Consider the following 7313-nt stretch of genomic DNA (forward strand, 5'->3'; position numbering starts at 1 on the left):
ACGAGGGCAAAGACGCTGTTAATTCATTCCTTCTCTGAGAGAGACAGACTCAGACACAAACGCCTAACTGCCATGGTCCTGAAATAGACTCCAAAAAACTCCCAAAGCTTTTTCACCCACATTAAAAAATACTATAGTATACTATGGTATACAGGGCTTTCTGAAAGTATTCACACCCCTTGACTTAAAAAAAAAAAAAATTGTGTTACAGCCCAAATTGAAAATTGGTTACAGAGGGTAGTGCATACTGCCCAGTACACCCCTGGGGCCGAACTCACTGCCATCCAGGATATCTATGTCATCTATGCCGCCTGTGACAGGGGGATACACGTGACTCCTGGGAATAGCGGCGTCTACCAGGAGATTTATCGCACAATCCCACAATCCCCAACTGAACCACCAACTGAAACCCCTAAACACCTCCCCGAGCACTCACGCGACCACCCCATGAGAGCCCTCCGTTGCTATGAAACAGTGGGGTCATGACAGGCTAGCCAGGGTAGGCCTACCACCACGGGAAATGCAGAAGAGTTAATAAGACTGATTCTCTCCTTGTGACCCCCCTGCGTCACCATGCACAGGGGAGTGGTGGCCTCCCTAATCAACCATGACCCCAATGGTCGACTGTCTAAGGCTTGAACTGGGAAGGGCACAGCCACTGGAACAATGGGGATCCCTAAACTATGAGCGAATGCTGAGTGATGAGAATGGTGCCTGCTGCCTCGACCCCCAGAGGAACCAACTCGACACCGACCGGCAGTGTGTCTTCTGAGGCCACAGATGGTGCACGCGAAGGCCTCTCCTTCGGCCTCCCTAAGCGCAGCACCTCCCAGCTCCATAGGTATCAGAGCGGTGGTGCTGGAGGATGGAAACAACAGAGCCCGATCTGGACGTCCGCGGGTGGCCAGCAGGTTATCCAGCCGACTGGACAGGTCCACCAGCTGGTCAAACGTGAGGGTGGTGTCCCTGCAGGCCAACTCCCGAGGGACATCCTCGCGCAAGCTGCAATGATAGTGGTCATTCAGGGCCCTGTCGTTCCATCCCGCTCCGGCTGCCAGGGTCTGAAAGTCCAAAGCAAACTCCTGTGCACTCCTCATCCCCTGCCGCAGGTGGAAAATACGTTCCCTAGCTGCTCTCCCCTCGGGCGGGTGGTCGAAGACTGCCCGGAAATGACGGGTGAACTCCTCAAAGTGGTCCAGCACCGCATCTTCTTCCACCCACACGGCGTTGGCCCACTCCAGGGCTTTCCCCGAGAGGCATGAGGCGAGGGCGGACACCCTCTCACGGCCCGAAGGAGCTGTGTGGTCGGTCGCCAGGTATAACTCCAACTGCAGCAGGAAACCCTGGCAGCGGGCAGCCGTCCCATCGTACTCCCCGAGGAGGGTGAGGCAAATCCCAGTGGAACCAGGTGCAGGGGGAGCGAGTAGTGGAGGCCCCTGTTGTGCTGGTGGAGGTGCTGGAGGAACTTCCTGTCTCTCCCAGTGGTCCATTGTTTTGACAACGCGGTCCATGGCGGCGCCGAGATGGTGGAGCATCACTGCGTGTTCCTGGACGCGCTCCTCTACCCCAATAACAGGGGCACCTGCTCCTGCTGACTCCATTCGACGGTGGGGTATTCTGTCAATGGTGGGTGTAGCTGGTGCATGGAAGTCAGGCGCAGGAGAGCAGAGATGAATAGACAAAGCACTTTACTTAGGCAATCATAATACAGAACACAACTGCATCACAACACAAACACCCAAAGAACAAGTGAGGCAGCACAAAGTACAAAACCCAAGTACAAAGCTGCCACAAAAATGGAAAATGAAAGGTGGATCGGCGATGGCTAGAAGACCGGTGACGTCGACCGCTGAACACCGCCCGAACAAGGAGAGGGAGAGGAACCGACTTCGGCGGAAGTCATGACAGTTGTTTAGAAAGCATGTGATAAATATTTTAATTTAATTTGAATTTGTTTTGTATTCAGTGTAGTGCTTTTACAGACTTAACTGTAGTATTTACTGTAGTGTACTGTAGTAATTACAGTTAACTATAGAATAAATACTGTAATAAAATAATATGTAGTACACATAATAGTAATTAATGGAGTGTTTTTGCTGACTGTAGTATACTATAGTATTTACTGTAGTGTTTTTGCGGACATTAATGTAGTATTTAATATAATGTTTTTGTTTTATTATCTTTGACATAGAAGTGAAGAAACCTTCTAGAGAAATACTAAAAGAGCACATTTTCTATAACCTGTAGGTAGGTAGGACTGGGGTCTGAATGGCAGTGGTGTAAAGTAACTAAGTAAAAAATATTTTGAAGCACTACTTAAGTAGTTTTTTTGGGTATCTTTACTTTACTATTTATATTTTTGACACATTTTAAATGTACTACATTTCTGAAGAAAATATGTTATTTTTACTTCCATACATTTTCCCTGACACCAAAAAGTACTCGATACATTTCCAATGCTCAGGCAAGACAGCAATAGGGTTCAATTTCCACACCTATCAATATAACATGTTGACATCCCTACTGCCTTTGAGCTGGTGGACTCGCTAACACAAATACTGCATTTGTAAATTATGTCTGTGTTGGAGTGTCCGTAAATTGAAACAAACAAGAAAATCATGCCATCTGGTTTGCTTAATACAAGGAATTTGATGAATACTTGTACTTTTCACTTGATAATTTAATAGTTTTTCCACCACTGTACTTAAGTACATTTAAAACCAGATATTTTTAGACGTTTACTCAAGTAGTATTTTACTGGGTGACTTTCACTTGAGTCGTTTTCTATTAAGGTATCTTTACTTTTGCTCAAGTATGTCAATGAGAACTTTTTCCATCACTGCTGAATAAATAGTTTAGCATTTCTGCTATTTACTATAATCTGTAGGGAACACAATACAGAAAAGTATGTGGACACCCCTTCCAATTAGAGGATCTGGCTATTTCAGCCACACCCGTTGCTGATAGGTGTATAAAATCGAGCACACAACCATGCAATCTCCATAGACAAACATTGGTAGTAGCATGGTCTTATTGAAGAGCTCACTTACTTTCAAATCTAAACTTTCATCTTTCCAACAAGTCAGTTCCTCAAATTGGTGGAGGAGGAATTATGTTCTGGGGCTGATTTTCAAGGCTCCTTAGTTCCAGTGAAGGCAAATCTAAACTCTACAGCATACAATGACATTCTAGACGATTCTGTGCTTTGTGGCAACAGTTTGGGGAAGGCCCTTTCCTGTTTCAGCATGACAATGCTCCCGTGCACAAAACGAGGTCCATACAAAAAGGGTTTGTCGAGATTGGTGTGGAAGAACTTGACTGGCCTGCACAGAGCCCTGACCTCAACCCATCAATCATTTTTGGGATGAAGTGGAACACCGACTGCGAGCCAGGCCTAATTGCCCAACATCAGTGCCTGACCTCACTAATGCTCTTGTGGCTAAATGGAAGCAAGTCCCTGCAGCAATGTTCCAACATCTAGTGGAAAGCCTTCCCAGAAGAGTGGAGGCTGTTAGAGCAGAAAATGGGGATGAACTCCATATTGACTCCCATGATTTTGGAACAAGATGTGCAATGAGCAGATGTCCACATACTTTTGGTCATGTAGTGTATATGGTCTATACTTGGCATGTAGGTTTCTCACTTATGGGTGACACAAACTGGACCATTGGTGGGGGGGGGGGGGGGGGGGGGGGTATATGCAAATTAAATAATGTAGTATTCATATATAAAAAATGAAGTGGATTTTGCAGACATTACTGAAGTATTTATAACAGTTTTGGGGGGGATAATATGGAAGTATTTAGTATTTTACAGTATACTACAACATTCTATAGTAAGTACTACACATGATCTAGGGTTACTACAGTGGGTAGCATAGTATTCTACAGTATACTAGTTTACTATACAATTCTATAGTATGTACTGTAGTATTATATAGTAAACGGTGTAGTCTTTCTTCATATGGGCACTGCATGTGCAATGAATGAGAAATGTGTGTGTGAAAGAACATGCTGGTCAATAGTGACTGTCACGTTCTCACTGTTTGCAGTTCTCACTGATGATGACTACATGTGCACTTATAGGATTCCCCTGGAGCTTTATTCCATTGAAGTTCTTCTACAGTGTCTGTTTTCAGAAGCTCTCGTCTGTGGGGGTGGATTGATCGACCTGATGCTCTCCCTTCTCCACTACACTACCAATTAGTGTGTCCTCACATAACTAGATCCAGTCGTAATTGGACAACTGCATGGTCGTGGATAATCATGAAACTGTTGGTGGAGTAAATAGCCCATGTTGTTTTAGCCCCACATTCTGAAATTGCATTTTTCTCCACCCCAGTTTTATAATTAGAATGTGATACAAAACGAGGCAACGGTGTGCTTCAGGACCATGCGGATGCCTCCGAGCGGTCGAGTAGGCTGTTTGGAGTGTTTATCTGACAAAAATTATAAATATGCCCGCTTCAAAAACCAAAGTTGCGCCCTTGAAAAAATAAAAATAAAGTTTTAACGTCACATTCACCGGATAGGTGCAGTGAAATGTATTATTTTTCTTTACAGGGTTAGCCATAGTAGTACAGGGTATTCGAAGCAGCGACTTTGCAATTACTGGTCCACCGCTCTAATCTCTAGGCTACCTGCAGCCCTATGACGAGGTTGTAGAGAGGCTATTTTGAGGCTGACCACACAAAGCGGACTGTCTCCACCTAGTGTGCTTTCCTGTAGCCTACACTTTCATTTTTACTACATCATTTCTGAAACTAGCATCTCATCTCAGTTATTAGCAAATCAATATAATTAAAGCGCATGATTTATCAAAATAATTCAAGACAAATCTAATGAACAGCAAACTACTACAATGAACAACATTGACTATTCGCCTTTAGATTGAGAACAGTGATTTATAATTACAGGATTATATGTAACGCTGAAAATACATTTGAAATAGTAGTCAGTACAATGGGAACATGAGATTCTTGTCATTATTTATATAATGAATGTGTTTATTTATCCTCTCATATTCATATACATGCATACTGGTTTTATCAGGGGCGCAACAGGGGTGCAGCTTTCACTGGGGATGTCCTCCCCACATTCTGAAATTGCATTTTTGTCATCCCCAGGTTTAGCATTCGAATGTGATACAAAATGCGGCGACGGTTTGCTTTAGGACCATGCGGACGCCTCCGAGCAGTCAGGTAGGCTGTTTGGGGTGTTTAATCGACTGGATTTAGGACCGCTAGGACCCCACAGAGCGGGCTGACAGGTTGGGTGAAGTCAAACGTTCTGGAAGGCTGGCTGGACAAGCATAGGAGAGTTGAGCATGGTTTAGTGTGTACGTGTAGTGCTCTTTCACCGAGTTGTAAAATGTAACAGAACAGAGACTGGCTACTCTTTAGTTGACTGATGTAGCTGCCAAGGTAACTTCTGTTTAACTTAACAGAAAAAAACTAAACTAGTGTTTATTTGCAGTGCTGAGCTAGTATTGTAACTGAAATGTAACGTTAGCTAATGTTTCATCCCCTCTCGACTGAGGTGAATGAATAAGCTACGCTAGTGAGTAGCTACCACAGCCAGGTTAGCTCTAGCCTCTAGCTATCTGTCAGATAGTAATAATTGCCACATCATATTGCTAACAGCAGTTGTTGGTATGTTAATGTTTTGTAGACTTTTTTTGTCCTGTTTCAGGAGTAAATTAACTTGGCAAGCTTTCGCCAGTTGATGTACCGTTCGAGAGAGAACTGACCAAAAGTTGGCTTTCATTAGCTATTATTTTTGCCTCAATCAACAAGACCTGAATCAAATGATGAAACCACCCGCTGGCTTTCTCTCCCACACCCAACCGCTACCGCAAGAACTGGTCCCAGAACCAACCGCAGTCCCGCAATGTTATTTTAGGCATATCTGATGCAGCTCCCTTGCCAGCCATGGTCCCAGCAATTTTGCACCCTATAGACAATATCAAATGCGCAAAAATAACTTATGAAATAAGTAAAATTACAAGACAGGGCCGTGGACCCCTAGGGACAGGATGGGGTGACCCAGCTATATTGTGTGCAAGTAAAACGAGCTCCACAGTACTATTAGGCCAATGATATGAATTATACGGAGGATGTGCGGTTTCTGTGTGTTTTCATTACACTGTGTGTCCAAATCTTTCCCCTGAGACAAAAATAAATAAATATGAGAAGGATGTTGTGTTGGAGAGTTCAGTTATTGACTAGACTGGTGGGGGTCGGCCGTGTAGGCTGCTCGGGTTGGCTGGGCGGCCTGGCTGTAATTTGATATACCGGATATTTTAAAAAACAATCAGAAGTTAAGTTCACATAGAAATTAATAGAAATTAAAAGTGGATGGTGTTCAGAGATAGATGTTAGCAGTTGAGTGGAGCTGAAGGATGGGACTAAAAACGAACAAAAGATAACTATTGTAAAAATACTGTGTCCGTAAAATATATAAAGTATGTATATGCTGGAAGTAGAAGCCTAAGTGTTGTTGTCCATTAGTTTAGTCCAATTATGGGAGGGATGGTAGTGTTAGGGGAAAATAATAATATATATATATATATATATACTTACAAAAAAATAAATGGGTGATTGGAATTGATGCAAACAATTACATTGATGGATGCCACAATCTATCTGCAATATTAAAGCTGATCCCCCCCCCCCCCCCCCCCCCCCTGATGCAGCACTCCATCACTCTCCTTCTTGGTCAAATAGCCCTTACACAGCCTGGAGGTGTATTTTGGGTCAGTGTCCTGTTGAAAAACAAATTATAGTCCCACTACGAGTAAACCACATGGGATGGCGTATCGCTGTAGAATGCTGTGGTAGCCATGCTGATTAAGTGTGCCTTGAATTCTAAATGTATCATAGTGTCACCCGCAAAGCACCCCCACACCATCAGACCTCCTCCTCCATGCTTCACAGGGGGAACCACACATGCGGAGATCATCCGTTCACCTACTCTGCGTCTCACAAAGACACAGCGGTTGGAACAAAAACTCTCAAATTTTGATTCATCAGACCAAAAGACAGATTTTCACAGGTCTAATGTCCATTGCTCATGTTTTTTGGCCCAGGCAAGTCTCTTCTTATTGGTGTCCTTTAGTAGTGGTTTCTTTGCAGCAATTCGACCATGAAGGCCTGATTCACGCAGTCTCCTCTGAACAGTTGATGTTGAGATGTGTCTGTTAAATTAACTCTGTGAAGCATTTATTTGGGCTGCAATCTGAGATGCAGTTAACTCTAATGAACTTATCCTCTGCAGCAGAAGTAACTCTGGGTCCTCCTTTCCTGTGGCGGTCCT

The sequence above is a fragment of the Oncorhynchus clarkii genome, chromosome 30 (assembly GCF_045791955.1).
Source record: "Oncorhynchus clarkii lewisi isolate Uvic-CL-2024 chromosome 30, UVic_Ocla_1.0, whole genome shotgun sequence".
Lineage (NCBI taxonomy): Eukaryota > Metazoa > Chordata > Actinopteri > Salmoniformes > Salmonidae > Oncorhynchus > Oncorhynchus clarkii.